Source organism: Grus americana, chromosome 17 (genome assembly GCF_028858705.1).
Source record: "Grus americana isolate bGruAme1 chromosome 17, bGruAme1.mat, whole genome shotgun sequence".
Taxonomy (NCBI): domain Eukaryota; kingdom Metazoa; phylum Chordata; class Aves; order Gruiformes; family Gruidae; genus Grus; species Grus americana.
The window spans coordinates 1,258,762-1,278,359 of NC_072868.1; the positions used below are offsets into that span (position 1 = coordinate 1,258,762).

The window sequence follows — 19,598 nt, forward strand, 5'->3', positions numbered from 1 at the left end:
CCCAAGGCAGCTCACTGCACCCCAGCAAGCCAGCTGTCCCCCAGAAGTAGATCTGAATGAATATACAGCCTGACAAAATGTAAGGACAAACTCCAAACATGGTGGCAGGAATTACAGAAACCCTTTTGGCTGATGGGAACTCCCAAGTTTACAACAGTTTCTCCCAGGAGGTCACTCTGTGACCTCATGCGGTCACCACGGCAGACTGGGAGAGGTGGGGAGAGCCAGGTTCTCTGCTAGGCAGGCACGAAAACCTTGCCAGCATTGCTTCGGGGCACCCCGTTAGCACGCATTACTCAGCTTTATATCGAATGTACAAAAAGCAGCAACAGCTGGAGATGAAATCTAATTTTCTGGGGCAAAATATGAATAAAATAGAATGTATCTGCTGTGGAAATGAGTTTATCCTCTGTCATGCACTTGTTACCGCTGTGGCGTGGCCTCTGTCACACCGCAGAGGGTAGGTGATGTTAACGTGCTTTCCTCCCTGTCCATTCTTCTGCCACAGCTAAGTGTCCGCAGAAGGAAAGAGCCCCAAGCGCTGCCACCGTAGCTGTGGGCTTGCAGGTGTCCGAGGTAGAGAGCGCAAGTATTTAATTGGCCGTTTCCAGTGGCGGATTCATTGACAGGCTAAGGACAACCCAACGCTCTGCTGGCCTCTTGCAGTCACGTCCCCTGCAAGCCGCCTTCCCCAAGTGCTCGCAAGCAAACTGGTGAGCAGAAATTGCAGCCATGGGGCCGACCGTCCCACCTCCCCCTGCACTCCCCAAACTGCCCCCCTGGCCAGCTGTGTCCGGCAGAACGGAGAAGCCCCCACCGTGCCCGAGGTGGGATGTTCAGAGGGTGCTGGGCGCTGCCCAGCTGCCGGCAGCGGGGGCCCCAGGCACACAACGGGGGTGGGTGCTCGGATGAGGGGCTGCCAGGAGCCAGGGGCGCAGAGGAGCATCTGGCAGCCACCCTGAGGCAAGAGGGCACCCAGGGAGACCCAGGCAGGATTTCCCGATGGGTGCGCACCAAGACTGGCACCCAGGGTTCCCACCGAGACCCTTCCCAACCGGGCAGGAGGACAGGCAGTGCGGGGAGAAGGGAGCGCACGGCTAGCTACAGCGCGATCATGGACCGGAGAGTCGGAAGCGTCCGGGTGGGGATGCAGTGCCGAGCTGCCAGCCTGCCGAAAGGCAGGTGTGAGCCCAGAATGATCCTTCACTGGACAAAACTGGTCCTGATCCTATTTTTACGCTGTGGTAGTAAATGTGCCCTACAATTCCCAGTGTGGCTTTTACGGAGAGAGAGACATCGCATGCAGAAAAGGAAAAAAACATCCTGAGTACAGCAGCCAAATTGATACAAGGACTGGAGAGGATGACTTATGGGCAGAGACTAAGGGAATTTAATTTGTATAGCCTAGAAAGATGATGCCTGAGGGGGAACATGATAACACTATATAAATATCTAAAGGGCAGTTGTATGAAGAAGGGGAAAAAAAGTGACGCATGCACCAGTCGTGGGAGTGATGTGATGGACCGAGGAAGGGAACAGTTTCTCAAGGGAGCACGTTGGGCTGTTACAGCCTGGTGGGCAGAGAGCAGAACAGCGTGCCTGGAGCCTGCGCGTGGTTTCCAGCCGCGGCCGGGGCGGGAGCAGGGAGGATTGGGAAGGAGCAGCCTGGTGCAAGCGGCACGGGAGGCATTCGTGGCCCGTACGTGGGATGGGCATGGCTGCACCGCAGGGGGGTCGGGGTGGCACCTTCCCCGGCAGACAGCCGCTGGTGAGCTGGCACACCGGAGCCGTGTTAGCACCGGGAAGACTAGCGCTGGCGCTTTGCCTGCTCCCGCACGGCTCTCGGTGGCTGGGCAGAGCCAGACGTCTCCCGTTCCTTTTACTATTTCAGCTTTCCAAAAGGTGCCCGAGGACCAAATCCTTTCTAGCACAGCATGCCCAGAGCTTCCCCACAAAACTTCAGCCTCAGGCTGACCTGTTTCTGCCTTGGTCATCAGGAAACCCGCCCAGGCAGCCCCAGGCTGGGTCCCTTTTTGGGAGTCTTTGGAGCAGACGATGCAGGTGACATCCCTGGGCCTGGCTGTTTGAGAAGAGCAGAACAATCACAGTGGTCCCAAAATGGAGAAAGGAGTGAGGTACGCTGATGTCTGCGTTCCCGCTCCTTTCTCCGCTCTTCCTTGCAAATTTGAGTTGCTTTTTACAATCACATTTGCTTCTTCTTCTTCTTAAAAAAAAAAAGAAAAAGATTTTCTCTCTGCCGTTGCCATGTGAAAAACCCACACAAACAACAGGAAAAACTGGCTACCTCTATGCAGAACCCAGCGCAGTGACTGCAGAGCGACTGTCACACAGGCAGCAGCCTAAAAAAACAGGGAGAAAAATAGATTTTTCCCTTCAGCCCTTTCAGACACATGACTCGGAGACTTATTATAGTAATAACAGGCAAAAGATTTTTTCAGAGGAGAGGCCAGTCTCCATTTGTTTCTTCCTTACATTGATGAAGTCCCTTCACCAATTTAACTGGGGCAGATTCTGCTTTCAGTTGCCCTCGTTTAGAGCTGAGCAGTAACGAACCTCCCCGACGTAAGGAATCCCTCAGCCTTGGGTCCTTACCGCGAGGGAAGCCCACGCCGTGGGGCAGAGCCTTTGCGAGATGGTGTTCAGTTAAACCTGCCATTAATTGCTCTCTACCTATTACAGCTAATTTGCTTGGCTGGGAGCCCGGAGCATTCTTCGCAAACCACCAGTTTACCAAACAACACGGCACAAAACACAAAAGTCGTGTGTGCCGGCACCGGCGGCTCTCCTCCTCCAGCGAGCTGCCTGGAGAACAAACAGACGAGGTTCCACCACTCACATCCACCACCCTCAACGCCCGGGGAACGACCGTGGAGGCACACCGCTGGGAGGCGGAAGCTCTAGCAGAAGAAAAGCCTTTTGGATGATTGTCCTTATATTCGCTTATCTCCGAAGAGCTTAAAACAAGAATGTGTTTGGATCTGCACATTTTCAAGAGCATCTGTACTTTCCCAAGTTATTAGGAGTAGATGTATCCGAGATGCTGACACTCCGTTGAAGCACGGTGCCCTTTAATTCCTGCCCAGCCAGCTGTGGGTTGTCATGGAGACTACATCTGTCACCCATTTGTTCACAGGCCTTTTAAATAACCCAGGCTACCCAGACCTTTCCTGTTTTGGTCTGTGCCCATCCCAGATTTTGGTCTCCCCTCTTTTCTTTTATGCCAGGAAGGTGGGTGATTCCCACTGGAGGTGCCGGAGCTGCTGCCGGGCAGCCAGCAGGATCTGGCCGTGCCAGCCCTCCTCCCTGCTGCCCTCGGGCTGGGGAGGACCTGGAAGGTCCTTCAGCCCTGGTGGGCTTGAAGCAGGAATGGCTACTGGCCCAGGAGCAGAGATGCTCCATGCTGAAGTTATCCTGGCGCACAGCAACAGCTATTCTGGATTTCCAGCACTAATCAGGAACAGACCCATGCCCAGCGCTGCTACAGCTGAAACCAAAGTTATTCTGGGCTAGACTGGTCCCTTCCCCATCCGAGACTTTACACGATGGTCTCCGTACGGATTCTCCCTGCATCTTCTGCCTAGACTCAATGACTATGAACCACCAGCTCCTTCTCTGCTGTGCTGTGTCCGCGGTGCAGACATCAGGCAGGATCCTCACCGAGGTGAGGGATTTGAGGGATCTGAAGGGATGCGCAGCTCGGGCAGCCCCAACAAGTCAGGAAACGCTCTGTTCACTACTGTGGGCCTGCCTCACCGGATTCACCTTCCGTATTTTCTGCCACAGAGTTACAAGACTTGCTTGGGCACTCGGCTGTCCTGGCTTCACCATTGGGACAGGAGTCAGGATGGGCGGGCGTTCGACTTCTGCGGCTCTGTGCTCCGGGCACTCGCAGAGCACTCCTCTGCCCTGGGCGCCAGCGGGGCCGTTACAGCCCCAGAGACAGCAGGTCTGGGAGGCTGAGAGCCGGCAGCGTTGCCCACACACCTCTCACAGGGGGACAACAGAGGTTAAATTCGTGACATCTGTTAGGCGCAACAGCCCAGCACGGCAGAGGAAGCCTGGTGTCCAGCACGCAGGGCTGGCAGAGAGAAGGCCAGCGTCCTTCCCGTGGGTGGATGCCACTTGCTGTGTGACCCTGTCAGTCTCAGCTACCCGCACTTTTCTCGGCGTGCCTCGGTTTCCCTTTTGCCCTGCTGAACTGGCTTGCAGGAGGATTGTCAAGCTCACTTCACCCATCCCTGATGGCCTTTGAAACCCTGGGATGGGAGGTGCTGCTGAGGCAGCGTGTTCTGCGTACCGCTAAACAACAGCCCGAGGCTGGCTCTGTTTCCAGCAGCAGGGAAGGGGCAGAGCATCTCAACGCCTGGGCAAGGCAGACAATTTATAGCCCGATGCTAAAAAGAACAACAGTGACAACAAAGAGATACCAGGGCAAGCATCACTCTTCATTTAATCCTGATGGATCTGTTCTAGCAAAGCAGTGGATGAAGCGGGCAGTGAACATGTGCACGTTTCCCTGGGCCATCCGCAGACACCTTCGGTTTCGGGATTCGGAGCTGTTTCCCCGCACTGCCCTGCAGCCCGAGCAGAGCTCCTCCGGGCACCGGGAGCCACGGGCAGCAGCACCAGCCAGTGCACAAGCTCACAAAGCTGCCAAAATAAAACCGGACCCATTCAGCACATTTCTCCGAGGGCTGTTTAAAGGCTCACAGACTCAACCGAATGAGTGGAGGATTTTCAAAGGTTGCTCCTGAGGGTGTAAGCTGACATGGGAAAATGAGGTACCTTTCGCTCTGAAGCCTGATCCACACCCAGGGATTGTCAGAGGCCGAACCAAAAGCTGGACCTACAACATATCCCTTGGTAGCCCACAAAGGCTTTGCCACCTCGTTATCCAGAGCCACATTACTTTCCTTTATTTCTTCTCCCACACTTTGATTTTAGCTCCTTCAGTTAAACAGTATCCAGACAATATCCTTTCTCCAGGGCAGTCTTCCCAGGCTTCCCCAGCAGACCATCAGTATGGAGGAGCAGGACAGGGCTCTGTCCAGATTTCTGCTGGATGAAGAATGTTTTAACCTGATCTCAAGCCCTCAAGCCTGTCCTGAGGCAGAAGCCCTTTGTGTGCCTGGCAGGAGGCAGAATGATGCTCACCTCAGCCAGGGAAACTCAAAACTGGCCAAGATGAGAAACGTCCCCCTTCCAGCCCACCCTGGCACTTGGCTCAGCGGCGCCGGATACATGCCGCAGCCCCAGTCCTGGGAAGAGCCTTTCAGCCCATCTCTGGGACAAATCTGCACTGAGCACACCCAGGGTGCTGGCAAGAGGGTGCTGGCCACCGGTGAGCCCCCCCCAACGCTCAGCACAGGGTGCTCACGGGCCCCAGGGCCATGGCACTTCGGTCAGGGCACTGATGGGAGCTGGGCTGCTTCTGGGCTTTTCCCGCCAGTGCACAGCACGCTTCGTATCACTGCGGAGTGACGGAGTAGCAAACGGGCTCAAGGAGAGAGCCAGGGTAAAAACCCCACGTCTGTCTGCCCCGGTCAGCGGGAAGTGAGCACTGCAGAGGTGCGGACGGCAGACGGCATGTCTGAACGGGACCGGGATGGCCCAGAAGGACTGTGCCAGTCGGTGGGTCTAGATCAGGACCATGGAAGAAGCTCCACCTCTCCCCTGCCATGAAGGATCCTGCCTTTTTCACCGACGGGTCCTCCTCTGCCCCAGTGGGAGCTCACAGCGAGAGCGGGGCGTGCTGCTCCCAGTCTGGCAGGAGCGGTGCAGAGCTGCGTGCCTGCAGCAGCGCTTTGCCCCGGCCCGGCCGGCTGCGTGGCACTGCGCAGCGGGGAGCAGAGGTGCAGCCTGCACCCAGGCACATCCCTGCAACCCCCCCATTGCTCAGCCTGGGCGGAGGGAGACATCAGGTCCCACCTCCTACCTGGTGCCAAGAGGGGTCTGTTCATTCCCTACCTTTATTTCCTTCCCTCGCTGCCTCCACGGCCTCGGGACCCTCGGCCAGCTGGGCGCTAACCACAGCATCTCCTGCCCCTTCTGTCCCCAAGCCTCGCCCAGACCTTGCTGTTTACAGACTGAGCAAAGCCGAGCGCAGGGGGGGAGTGGTAAATGCGGGCCGGCATTTGCAGAGCTGTGGCCAGGAGGGTCTGTTTGAACATCTAATTAGATCACAGCAAACCTCCTAAATGGCAAAGCTACAGTCCTGTCACCCCCTCGAGACGTCGGGCCATGCCCGGATTGCTGTCTGATTCTGATCTACATAATTCACCATAATCCTTAAAACTGACTCAAGCAATGAGGTTCATTGCACAGCTCACTGGATTTAATCCACCACTCCAGCGGTGCTAACGAAGCTAATGGCACAGGCAGGGAAGGAACACATGTATAGCTAGGAGGCAGAGATAAAGCATTAATCCGACCATATGCTTTCAACCCGCTTTACTCTTCCACCCTCACCCCAATGCCCTTTCGCAGCACTAGGGGAGACCAAAACCAGCGGGAAGAAAGAAGAAGGGAGGAAGCCTGTCCCCTTGGATGGGTGGCCGTGTGCGCTCACACCTCTGTGCACCCGCAGCCTGCAGCGGTTTGGGTCAGAGCCGTGGGCAGGGCAGGGCTTGGTGGGGCCGGGGGGACCAGGCAGGGCTTGGACGGAGATTCTGGGTGAGGGGAGGGAACAGCTCCTGGCCAGAGATGTGGCACCCGGTGTCATTTCTAGATACAGTCCATCTACCCCAGCCTGGCACGCTGAGACAGGCGTACATGGCACAGAACCTCGTGTGTGTGCAGCATCACCTAGCTCGGGGAGAGCAGAGACGCACCCGCAGGATGCAGACAGGCCCGCCAGCCTGCCCGGGTACCCCGTGCTTGTTCCCACAGGGGAGGTACAAGTGGCCCCCGCTTTCCTGCCAGGTTTCACCTATGGACAGCTGGACATGGGCTTCATTACGCCTGCACGCAGCACCCAGCACAGTGTGGGGCAGTGCTGCCGCGCGTGACGCTGCTCCCAGCCTGCTGGGGCATCACCTCAGCCCTTCAGCAGCTGGTGTGCAATGGCGGGGGGAAGGTGAGACCCTACATGTCCCTCCACAGCCTGTCAGCCCCGCACCGGGCAGGGCGCTGGATGGGAGGAGGCAGGACTGTTTCAGAGAGGTTTCTGGAGAGCAGAGAGCTTGGAGGAGGATGGGTGTTCTGTTAGTGAGCAAGGGGAAGGAGACTGCCCTGTCTCTCCTGGGAGGCTGGCAGGATGAGCCCAAGCATCCGCAGCTCCTTCTGCCTCCATGCTGGGAAGAGAGCAGCTTGGGAGAGCCTGGCACGCAGCTACCACCCGTCAGGGAATGGCCTCCGCAGCTTCAGCAGTTGTTGAAAAGGGGCTTGACCCACCAGCCAGTGACCAAGGGCTCATGTCCTTCAGCCCTCGAAGCCCGGCCGGTGCCTGCGCCATCCCGGCCGCGGGAAGCAAACCCTGCCGTTGCTGCCTTTAGGATCCCTCAGCAGGGAAAGGTGCTCTGCAGAGGCAAAGGCATTCAGAGCCCAAATTAGCCGCACTGGGCTCAATCTGAGATTTTGACAGCGGATGCCAAATTTATTTCCAAATGCACTCTGGAAATGTCACTGTGCTGGTCGGAAGGAATCGGGTACATGCTCCCTTTTAAATAGAACCAAGCATATGGGAGGAGGATGATTAGATTGCTTCCAAGCTGCCAAATTTCTTTGCTGCAGTTAAAAATCTTCCCCAAAATGTCCCAGCCCACAGTGTTTCTGAGCACTGAAGTCTGTGCCGAGACTTTTCCATTGACAGTTGTGCTCTAAGCGAGAAAACACATCCCTCCGGTGAGGTCCCAGGTGGTCCTGGCTCTGAGGAGGCTGGGGGGTCTCCTGCCTCCACGTGCAAGCCAGACCAACTCCTCCCGCCATGAGACCCTGCCCTGTGGAGGGGGCAGAGCTTCCTTCTCCCTTTTACTCTGGCTAACAGTAATGATCTCAGACCGTCCCCTCATCTCCAGCGCAGCAGCCGCCTGTTCAGGACAGAGCCTAACTCAAGGAGGAACCATCTCCCCGGCAGAGCCTGGACGGCGTGCCCCTAACCGCAGCCACGCAGACCCCGCTGCACCGAGCCACCGCATCCCGAACTGCCCTCTTCCCAGCTCACCCAGAAACCCAGCACATCCCAGTACCGAGGGGCAAAGCCACCCAGCAGCCGTTTGCAAACCAAGAGGGGAGCAGTGAAAGCCCCTTTAGCTCCTGGAAGATAAACCCCCTGGGCTTCCATGGTATGGCTGGCTTCCTTCAGGGTCTCCAGCACTCCCAGCTGCTGGCGGTGGGTCCCTGGCCGGCAATGCTCTGCCCCTCCAAGGTGACAGTGCGGTGTCACAGCTGTGGAGAGAGACGTGCTGCCTCTGCTCCCGCTGCTCAGTGATGGGATTCAGGCCCCGCATTCAGCTGGGTATCGGGGGAATGAGGGTGGGAGGAGAGATGGGGACGTGCTCTGGGGCTCGCTAGTCAGCGCTGCAGAAGTGATGCCTGTCCCACCCGGGCTCAGGGGCACCGGGAGCCTAGCCACTACAGCGCTTTCCCTGCAGATCACACCCAGGTGCACCCTCAGTTTGGGGGACACCCAAGTTGTGGGCCACCACGGCCCTCTTTTTCCAGGCTGGACGCAGGGTCAGCAGCCCAAAGTGCAAAGCAGCAGCACTGTGATGTCCCTCACGACAGCCCCAATGGGCTTGGGATCACTCAGACTTTTCCTGCTGCACTGAGAGACTGAGAAGGGCACAAATACCTACTCGGTGCCTGACAGGGGCTTGCTTCCTCTCTGTAGGTAACACTAAAGCTTCCCCAGGGAGCAGAGAGCATGGTGGCCTTCCCAGGAGAGCAGATGTGGTCTGCACTGGTTTCCAGATCTGGGGATGGTGCCCCCTCTTACCTGCTTGATTTTCTGCCAGCCCATTGTGGGGGACACCGAAGACCAAGCACACATTGCCCCTTTGAAACCAGCCTCCACCAGCCATCCTCATTTTCCCAGCAAGAAAGAAAACTATGCCCAGACCTGAGGGGACCAGGAGCAGTGTCCTCCCTTCTGGTGGGGACTAACCTGCGGCACCTCTGAGTCCTCCAGGCCCTCTGCGGCGCCCCGTTCCCAAAGCATCCACCCACTTTCTATAGTAACACACCAATCTGCTGGATCGCAGACACAGAAATCTCAGCGTCTTATATCTGCTTCTACCCCCTCTGTAGCGCTTTTCACGCCCAGGACTCAAAGGAAAGCACCAAGTGAAGCCGGCAGCCCTGTCCCTGCTCAGTGGACTGAGAAAATAAAGCATGCAGCAAGCCCCAAACCAGCTGAGATCAGAGCATCACCATCCTTGGTGATGGTCCTTGGGCAGTGCTCCACCCCCCAGGACCTCAGAGGGTCCCGGAGGGGTGTCATAAGCCCACCTGGCAGGTCCAGAGCCCAGGTCCCAGAGCCAGGAACGGACCCGGAACAGGCTGTGAGGCAGCCGAGCCCAGAGGGCACGAGCAGGAGGAGTGCTGAGCCCAAGCAGTTAAAGCAAAGTGGCACAGCTGCTCCCAGCTCTGCTCTCAGCCCACACGCTGCTGAGTGGCGGGTGGGAGGTTTTTCTCTGCATTGCAAATCCTTTCTTATTCGAGTGCTGCAGTGCTGCTTGGAAGGAAAACAACCACTCTGGAGAGAGAGCAGAGGGGTCCAGAAAAACACCGGCACCTTCTCCTGCCCAAGGCAGGTCCTGGAAGTGGCCCCAGGAGAGCCTGGCTCTGTAGACAAAGCTAAAGCTTCCCTAGCAGGCAGCCTGGCTGGGGGCAGGAACCATCCATTCCCATTTTCCTGTGCTTGTTTCTGGCACAGACAGCCTCGGCTGAGCTCTCTCTTCAAACCTGGGAAGCGGGAGGAGAGGAGGAGAAGGCAGAGGGAAGAGGGCTTCCAGGTCTGCGGAGGCTGGCTGGCAGCAAAACAAGAGCTGTGAGAAATGGTGGGAGCGAAGTGCTCCCGGCGCGTGGCTGCAGCCGCTTGCAGCGTGTGCCAGGGCGCTGCTGGGAGGGTGGTCGTGCCGTGCGGACGCACAGGCAGTGCGCGGCAGTGTTCCCTCTGCTTTCTGTGCAGCCCCTCTGCCAGACCAGTCGGAGGACCCGGGCTGGGAGAAAACTGGACTGGGGGGATTTGTTCCCTTTTTGGCACACGGTGTTGGGCAAGCTGCTCGTTTCTGCCTGGTCTGTACTGGGGGCCGTGCGCTGAGCCCCCAGGAATGGGGCTGCCCCTTTCCCAGAGGACTGATTTTATGGTGCAAGCTGTTCAGTTTCCTACTGATCCCTATAGATGCATCTCCACATGTGCATATCTCCAACACCCGGGACCCGCTTCACACATCCAATGGCAAGTTCTCTTGCCAGACATGCAGCACCATGGGCTAGGAAGATCTTTTGGGAATCTGCAGCAAAACAATCCCCACGTTTGCTGGTGTACAAGTTCCCCCATCACCAAGCTTTTGGGATCCACCTTACTCAACGTTTGCCACCACTGTCCAGGGAGAGAGAGGTTGGTTCTGTGCTCCTTAGCAGAGATGTTCAGGGACTGATGGAGCGTGGAAGCCCAGGGACGGTGTCCACAGGGTCCTTTACAAGTGACAAGCCTTCAGGGGAGCTCAGCCCCTGGCTGACAAAGGGGACAGGAGCACCGTGGAGCTGAGATCCAGTACATGTGCAGCGGGCTTTCTATAGAGAGATCCCGTTTGGACCAGGGAGCCTCTCATGAGGAAGGCATGTTGCTGCTAAAAGCCATGACTCATCCTCGCTCTAGGCCCTTGGAAACCAAGCAGAGGGGGGTGGAGTGAGGGAGGGAGGTGGTTGCTCTAAGGAGGGCTCTCACCAAGGGACAGAAAATGCCTGTGCTCTTGGTCCAGGCCGCTTCTTCCTGATGGGACTGTTCATGCTGATGAGAGCTTAGGAGGAGAAAGGAAAGAATAAACCAAGAAAACCCTCAAAACAAGGGACAGCAATCCCCAGCAGCAGAGAGCCATCGCTGGGGCAGGGACCTGGGGTGGATTGCATGCACCAAGGCTTCTGACAAGAAGAAGCATGGGGATGTGTGGGGTCAGGAGGTGCGAGATGCACCTGCCCTTGGCCAAACTAGCCCTGCAGGTCTGCCTCTGCGGTCCCATCCTCCCCACCACAGCATCCACCTGTTCACCTCTGAATTTATTCAGCTCAACTTTTTAGAACAAACCATTCATCTATCCATCCATCTGTCCGTCCACCTGCTCATCTGTCCTTCCATACTTTTCTCTTTTATCCACACACAACCCAAACCCATCGGCTGTCTGGATTGCTATTTATCAAGGAAGGTAGCCAGGCAACCATTAGGATCTCCATTTTTTACCTCCAGTATGTGCCTGTGGGTTTCTCTACAGGGAAGAAGGTGTACTCTACTTTTGTGCCAGACAGAAGATGGATCTGCAGAGGTCTGGGCACTGACACTACTTTGAAAACCTGTGGCCTTGGGCAACAGACACCAAGCCTTAAAGTCTGTCCTTTGCTTTTATTCAGTCTCTAAGCAAGCAAGCTTCCAGAAGGAGTACAGCTATTTCCACCAGTGGCCTTCAGCGTGTAAAAACCAAAACAATCCCACAAACTCATCACGTACAAATGTGGAAGCTGACCCTGCAAGGCCAGACCTCTTCCCTTTGAAAGAAGAGCTGGAGCCTGCAAGTCAGGTGCTAGGTTTCGTGGCTCCATGTTATTCATGTTGTCCTGTGCCAGCAGTTCTCCAGGCTGAACATCAGCTCAGAGCACCCTCCAGCCAACCCTCACCCCTCCAGAAACACCAAATGCTTTGGGAAAGACGTGCTTCATTACAGATGTGCTCAGGGAATACATTCCTCTCTCAGGAGGAAACCTAAAGAGTATGGGCCGGGTGTTGGGCTGAGCAGTGTAAATACTCGCCATCCCACCCTTGTCCACCATCTCCTTCTGTGCTCAAGGAAGCAAGACTTTGTAGGGGAGCAGGCCCCTAGTCCCTCCCAAACAGGCTGGACCCTGACTTTGAACCAAGCCCTGGGGTAATCCCGCTCCCATTTACTGGCTCTGCATGCGGCACATGTCACTAAGCAACGCCGGAGCCTTAGAGTAACCTTCTCTTCAACATACAAAAGGAGGCCATTAGGAGTAAGAAGTCCTCAGCTGCCTCTTCTCAGAGCTCTGGGATCTTTAATCAGTCTCACTCCTTAGTTTTTAATTTCAGATTCTCCCCCACGACGTACAAAGGCTCTGCCAGCCCTCTCCTGCAGCTCCCTCCAGCCACACAGGCAGATCCTCGCAGGAGCACAGCAAATACATCCCTGCTCCCCCACCTCACCCAGCCCGGGCTCCTTTTCACCTCCAGACCCAAAGTCAGAGAACGGGGAGGTTTATGCAATTACCCAGCACAGACAGCAGCTGTCCCTGAGGCCTCTGTGCACGGACGCAAGGTGGCAAAGGGACGGGGGCTTCTAGTGCAAGGCTGCTTTCTCCTTTCAATTAATTTGGGTTATTGGTTTCTCACAATCGATAGGCAGCAGGAGGTTTACCGCGATACATTCCCTGGGCAGAGAGACAAAGGCAGAGTGAGACCGGAGCCCTGATGAGACATACGGCAAGAGACACACAGTCACACCGGCACTTTCGGGTACTTTCAAGAAGGGTTATGAAAGCAGAAGTCCTGACTAGCGATAAGGACCCAAGTCTCCTTTCTGAAGATGCATTTCACTGAGCGCTCTGTGCAGAAACTGCAAGAAGGTCCCTGCTTAAGACAGCCATGAGCAAAATCCTGCTTCTTGAAGGTGCTAAAGCATCCAGCCGCTCTCAGATGGGCGCCAGGAGGGGTTTGGCTTCCTTGGAACAGAGCGAGCAGATGGGGGAGAGCAGCTCCAGGTCCTGCCCAATGGCTCCATCTCCACCTGCACGGGGGTGTCATGCCAAGGGTTGCTCACGGAGCTTGGCTGGGAGCGGGCACACGTCAGGCCTGGCCATGCACAAGTGTCCTCTCCAGGTCTGGGGAAAATGACCAACCGCCAAGCCCAGGCAAGGCTGCCAGCCTGGCCCGGTGGTGAGGGGGCACCTTCGTGCTGCGAAGAGGTGCAGGGAGAGGCTGGTCCCTCATTTCCAGCCTGCCCCACAACACAGGAGGGCAGGGGCACCCGGAGGTGGCTTGTACCAATGAAGCACCATGCATCCCACCACTCTGTTCTGCTCCCGTGACATGTCCTTCAGAGTGGGAAGGGCAGCTCTAGCAACAGGGAGATGCCCACTGCTCCTCCCTCCTGAGCATCACTGCATCAGCACCCTGGATGCCACCCGCTGCCCGGCCATGCTACAAAGGGCGCAGGAAGCCAATCCAGCAGTGCGTCCCCCACCCTGGCTGTCCTGAGCTCTGCCACCCGCCTCCTGGGACATCACCTGCTACGTGCTGGCATCCCCATCTGCAGACCAACACACTGTGCAGCCACCGCATCCCCAAATGCCAGCGTGGAGTCCAGCACCATACGAGCGCAGTGGGTATCTCCCAGTCACATGGGCAGGGCAAGAGCACATCCTGCGCACACATCCTTGGCCCCGAGCCTCGGGTCTCACAGCAACACGAGCAAAGACATCCCCAGGGCAAAGACATTCAGGTCAGAGAGGAAGAACCAGGCCTGTCTCTGCCCCCATGACACAGCTTCCCCAGCATGCCAGGCAGGGGCCGAGGGCACCATGCAGCCTGAGGCATGGAGGGGGGGTCAGGCTGCAAGCCCTCCATCGCAAGCGCTCCTGCCCCGAGCCAGAGCACCTGGCACACGGCTCTCGCCTTCCAGCAGCTCCCACGGCAGCAGTGTGGGAGCTGGGCTTGGCATCGGCACCGCGATCCACCTTCCAATTTCCAAAGAGCCGTGACGTGCCAACAGACTGCCAGGGAGGACCGTTCCTCCCCATCGCCGCTCCTCTGCTCAGGAGGCACCGAGGAGAGAGGCTGGGCACACACGTGCTGGAGATATATGGGGATTTTTTTTTTCCTCACTGTTTTCTTACAAAATACAGAATGGAAAAAAGAAGGAAAAAAAAAATAGCAAAATAAGGCAAACCCGACAACTCCAATTTCTATCTTAATGAATAAATGAAACGCATCCCAAGAGGTAATTAAGTGCTTCGAACCAAACATGTGTCACCTACACAAAAAAAAGAACCCAGAGAGAAATCAAGCAACTGCAATTAAGGGAAAGAGACAGATGGGTGATTGCCAGGGAGTGGGGAAGCGGGGAAGGCCAGCCAGCAAGGACCCTGCTCCTGCTGCCCGCTGCTCTCGCAGCAGAGGACCGGGGCTGGTGCTCTCACTGTGCCATGCAGGTCCCAATGCCCAGAGGAGTTCCCAGTGGTTTCTCCTACCCTGAGGACATCACTTTCCTTTGTGCAACCATCTACCTTTGCGCCCTGTGGGGACTGTGACTATTTGCTCTCGGGTGTCCCTTCCCAAATCAGACACCAAGCTTTGTCTCACCCATCCTCCTGGATGGAACATTCAGGAAATACCCAAATAAGTCCATCTGATTTAATTTCCTTCTGGCCCTTGCCCTGTCCTTGGCACTACAGTGTGTGGGAGCTGCCTGGAGCGTCGTTGTGTCTCAGTCACCACCAGACCACGTGCTTGGTTGGTGTTGGTAGGGTTTGCTGTTTGTGCATGTGCTGTCCAGGAGGAAACCTGGAGGAGGTCTTCTCTGCAGTGCAAAAGGGGATGAGAATGCGGTTGTGTCTCAATCTTCAATCCAACACAGCAGCCATCTCAGGTGCACAGCCCATCCTTCCATGCATGTATGCTCGACCTCCATCCTCATCCCCAAATCTTGAGGTCTCTGCACCACTTGCCAGAGCCTCGATGTTAAGGAGAAACCTCCATGTGTGTCAGCCTGCAGAAAACCACATGCTTCTTCTTCCTCAGTGACCCCAGAAGGCTACAAAGACACTCTTACTGGATGGGCAAAAAGATCAACTTGGTTAAAAAACATCATGGATTTTCCTGTGACAACAATTCAAAGAAGGGTAGCTGCTGTACTGAGAAAACCACATGCTGTGAGGGTCATGAGCTCCCCAGAAGCCTGTGCTCTTTGGAGAAGCTGTCGTTACTTCTAAGTATCATCAGGGCCAGGACAGGGCACCCACACCAGCCCCTGCACTGTCTCCCACCCCTTGGGGTCCCACAGCCGCTTGCTATTGACCAAGGCTCCAGGGCTGGGAAGGAAAATCCCCTGACATGCTCTTGATGCTTATTGGATTTTATGACCATCTCCTCCCTTTGGGAGGCCAAATCACGATCTTCTGAATGTTTGGGTTTGGCTGAGCTGCTGATGGAGCTGGTGTCACATCCTGGGACAGGGCAGGAGATTGTTCCTGACACGGGGAAGGCATATGATTTATTCCTCCATAGGTTTGCTCTGCCTATTCACCACCTCTCAAGTGTCTGCTGCTTTCAGAACAAGTTCCTTTCCAATGGACCTTAGCAGCTGTGACAACACTGCTGGAATCCAGAGCCCTGCCCTTTCTACACGCTCATCTCTCTCCTTGAAGGAGAAATACAGGCTTTCCATGTGCTTGAGAGGGCTGCAGCCATTCCCTGCAGAAGGCTCCTTCTCCAGCTCACCAGAGGGGGTTGAGCATCTGCATCCTCCTCCTGCCCACCTAGCCCGCAGCGAGTCAGGGGCCTTGGGGACCACCACACGTGTAGCTGAACTCACGGTCACATGCTAACAGCGGAGTGCAGGAAGCAAACCATGACGAGGGGCAGCCCCACAGATCCCACTGCCCTACACCCGGTGGGTGTAGGTGCCTCCTGGGTCTGCTTGCTACTTGGCTCATGGCTGGCCTGGTCTCCACAGCCTCTGCCCCACAGTCACAGCAGGAGCCTGGATGCTCCCATGCTCTGACATTGCTCCAGCCACTGCCCAGCACCACAGGCATCACCCAGCGCAGACACCATCACAGTTCTCCTGTCCCCAGACCCACCCGTATCAGAGTCCTCCAGTCACCCTCTGCCCCAGCCCACTGGGGCCATGCCAGCACCTCACATCAGCTCACCGGTGCACCCCGGACAGCCCCCTGTCTCCCTTGCTCTGCCAGCAGTACCTCTCCTCCTTCGCTGCCACCCGGCGCTCAGGCTCTCTTCTCACCTCGCAGGGCAACAGCATCCCGAGAGAGGAAAAGCCCACAGCTTTCCAACACCCACAGGCTCCTCTTGCCTTTCGCCCCAAGGAAACCCCATGGAGCAGGACCATGACCCCACGGGGGTCCTGCCTCATGCCCTGCCCTGCCCGTGGTGCCCGGAGCACTCACAGTCCGGACGCTGCTCTCCAAGGTGACTCTTCTGCCAGGACGCTGCAGTCATTCACGAGCTGGAGGGCGTTGGTGGTCCATGCACTGGCTGTGGGATGGGCAGAGCAAGGCAGCAGCTCTGTGACCGTGCTCACCAGGCTCCTTGGGCTGAGGAGGGCAAAGACAAGTGTAAGTCCAGGGAGGCATGGATTAACCCAAGTCCCTTCCTCATCATGGAGTCATACTCCTCCAGTCTTCCCCCAACCCAGGTCCCTTCAGGCCCAACCAGTGAGGGAGGGATCCAGCAGAGATGCTCCTGCTCCAGAGTACTCAGACCCCAGATGTATCACCACCTGTCAGGTTCAAAGCACACTCGTACCCAGCATCTCCCACTAGCTCTCCTCTCCACCAGCCCTCCCCAGCTGCCCATATGCCCCTGCCTTCCCTGGGAACACACTGAGCACGGCTGACCCACAGGGCACCCATCAGAAGGACTAGAAGAGCCCTAGCAGGGACCCAGCCATGCGGAGAGGAGTGGTCTCAGCTCCTCAGTCCCTCAGCAGAGCAAGAGATAGACACAAAGAAGGAACTCTCAGTGGATTGAGAGCAGCCCTGATGGATTGAGAGCAGCCCTGAGGAGAAGGACTTGGGAGTGTTGGTGGATGAGAACCTCAACATGACCCAACAATGTGTGCTAGCAGCCCAGAAAGCCACCCGTGTCCTGGGCTGCATCCCCAGCAGCGTGACCAGCAGGTCAAGGGAGGGGATTCTGCCCCTCTGCTCCGCTCTGCTGAGACCCCCCTGTAGTACTGCATCCAGCTTGGGGGTCCCCAGGACAAGGAGGACATGGAGCTGTTGGAGCGAGTCCAGAGGAGGCCATGGAGATGATCTGAGGGCTGGAGCACCTCTGCTATGGAGACAGGCTGAGAGAGTTGGGCTTGTTCAGCCTGGAGAAGAAAAGGCTCTGGGGAGACCCTAGAGCCCCTTCCAGTCCCTGAAGGGGCTCCAGGAAAGCTGGAGAGGGGCTGGTGACAAGGGCAGGGAGTGGCAGGCCAAGGGGAATGGCCTGAAGCTGCAGGAGGGGAGATGGAGATGGGATGTGAGGCAGAAATTCTTCCTTGTGAGGGTGGTGAAGCCCTGGCACAGGTTGCCCAGAGAAGCTGTGGCTGCCCCTGGCTCCCTGGCAGTGTTCAAGGCCAGGTTGGATGGGGCTTTGGGCAACCTGGGCTAGTGGAGGGTGTCCCCCCTATGGCAGGGGGTGGGATTAGATGATCTTTGAGGTCCCTTCCCATCCAAACCATTCTATGATTCTATGAAGCAGGGATGCAAGTCCATGCCTGGCTTCTCCAGCCCTGCTCCAAGCATGGCCATGGACTCATGAGCCCATCAGGAACAACCAGTCCACCATGAATGGATGGCAGTCACACTGCTGACATCAAAAGCTCAGATGTCACCTGAACCCCTGCCAGGGTCCTGTGAAATGGACAGTACCATTCCCCTGACTCCAGGTTCTCCATGCCTGTCAGAGACCAAAGACTGGGCTCCAGCCTGATGACAGTGTCCAGGAAGGTCAACAGACTCCAGCAATGGTGAGCAACTCACCCTGTTCCAAAGCAAACCTTTCACCTTATGACTGCTGGTGTACTTGGGGCATCACACAGCTGCTCTCAGAGGCTCAGGGGAGAAATGGGGTTCAAGCCATGAAAACAGTCAGCTGTGCCACCAAGTTAAAGCACAGGGCACCTTCCCACCACTTTCAGTCAGCCTGGCTCACCGCACCAGTGACATGCACATCTGTCCTCCCCGTGCACTTTGAAAAGAGCAGCTTACACCCTGATCGGATTAGAGGAAGAAAACTGCATTGCAATAAATCCAGGGAGGGGACTGACTGCCTGGGCTTTAATCTGAGGGGAGCCTTGAAGATAAGAGCATTAAGAAGTGGGGATAAAGCAGCCTTCGTGCAGGGATGGTCTCAGCTGGTCCCTAGTCTGGGAAGCAGCACAGCAGAGCTGGCTGTGGCCTGCCCTGGCACCTGAGAGCAGCTCAGCACATCCCTTCAAACATGACCTGTCTTTCCCTACCCACGGCCCCCTCATTTCAGGAGATGGGGCAGCTCTAAGAAGGACAGGGCACAGGACACAGAGGATCGCTCCAAATGCTCATAGTTCATATCAGGAGCCTGAAATCCCAAGTGGGAACAAGGACAGCACAGTCCTCATCAGAAGATGTTAGAGTGGGATCTCTCCCAACAGTCCCTCTTTCCAGTAAGGGGATCTGGCACCTCCCAGCTCTGACTTCACATCAGCTCCAAGCTGATGCTGGATCCCCTTCTCTGGGAAGTCCTTCTTCTGCCTCCTGAATGTGGGGCCAGAGGCAACATGCACTCTGCAGAGCTCTGCTCCTCCTTCAGAGGCATTCACCAAGAGCCATCACCACCTGGGTGATCTCCAACCCCAACCCATGCCCCATGGATGGGACAGGAGCTTGACAGCTGCTGCAGCAAAGTGGACACAAACTGCTTGCTCTCCAACTTGCTCCTCCAAGAAAGCCAGGCATCTTTCCTTCCTCATGTCCCTTGAGAGATAATCCCCACACCAGCACCAGAGGAGAGGGGGGGAATAAGAAGTGTCACTGTGCATCCTCTGATAAAGGCTGAGGAGGGAAATTTGCTCCCGCACCATTTGCACCTGGAGGACCCATGAGTCAGATGGGCTGAAGCCACCTGGGATGTGGTCAGTGGTGAAAGCACAGGGTGGAGCCACTCCTCACCCCAGTGCAATCTGTTTGGCATAAGTGGGGACTGCCAATGCAGGGGGCAGCTCCTGGTGCAAGCTCTTGTGAACTCAGCTGGCGAAGCCCTGGCTGAGTGCACAGCTTCATCGTGCTCCTGAGATGAATGGAGACAATCTTGCAGCTTGGCGTAAGTAATTGAGGAAAGAACATTTGTAAGGCAGAAGACAGCTGGATTAAAAAGGTGAAGCCCAAAAAGCAAATGAAAAGAGAATCATTGATGATGGATGTGAAAGCAGTACCCGAGTCCAGCGTTTTCCTGGAAATGCTGTTGAACAGCAGCAAGACAAGAATAGCTGAGATCAAACCATCGGAAGAACTTGGGCAGCCACGAGGGCTTGCAGGACCTATTGCAGTTGAAGAGGCACAGTCAGCTGCTGAGCTCCAAGTTTCCCAGCCTTGGCGGGAGACCCTGGTGCTGGTCCCGCAGCCCACGCCTGGTCTGCTGACCA

At 56.4% G+C, this 19,598-nt stretch overlaps 1 protein-coding gene across 8 annotated transcripts in view; it reads right to left on the minus strand.

Moving 5' to 3' along the window:
* The window catches only part of DLGAP4 (DLG associated protein 4), a 178,535-nt gene that overhangs the window by 135,464 nt on the left and 23,473 nt on the right, over positions 1–19,598 (minus strand). For 6 of the 8 annotated variants that reach the window (XM_054845794.1, XM_054845795.1, XM_054845802.1 and 3 more), the window contains exon 2: positions 16,378–16,524. The gene's annotated coding sequence lies outside the window, so the exon portion shown is untranslated. Of the gene's footprint in view, positions 1–16,170; positions 16,297–16,377; positions 16,525–19,598 lie in introns of those variants that run through there. The other 2 variants (XM_054845797.1, XM_054845799.1) reach the window with 1 other exon arrangement.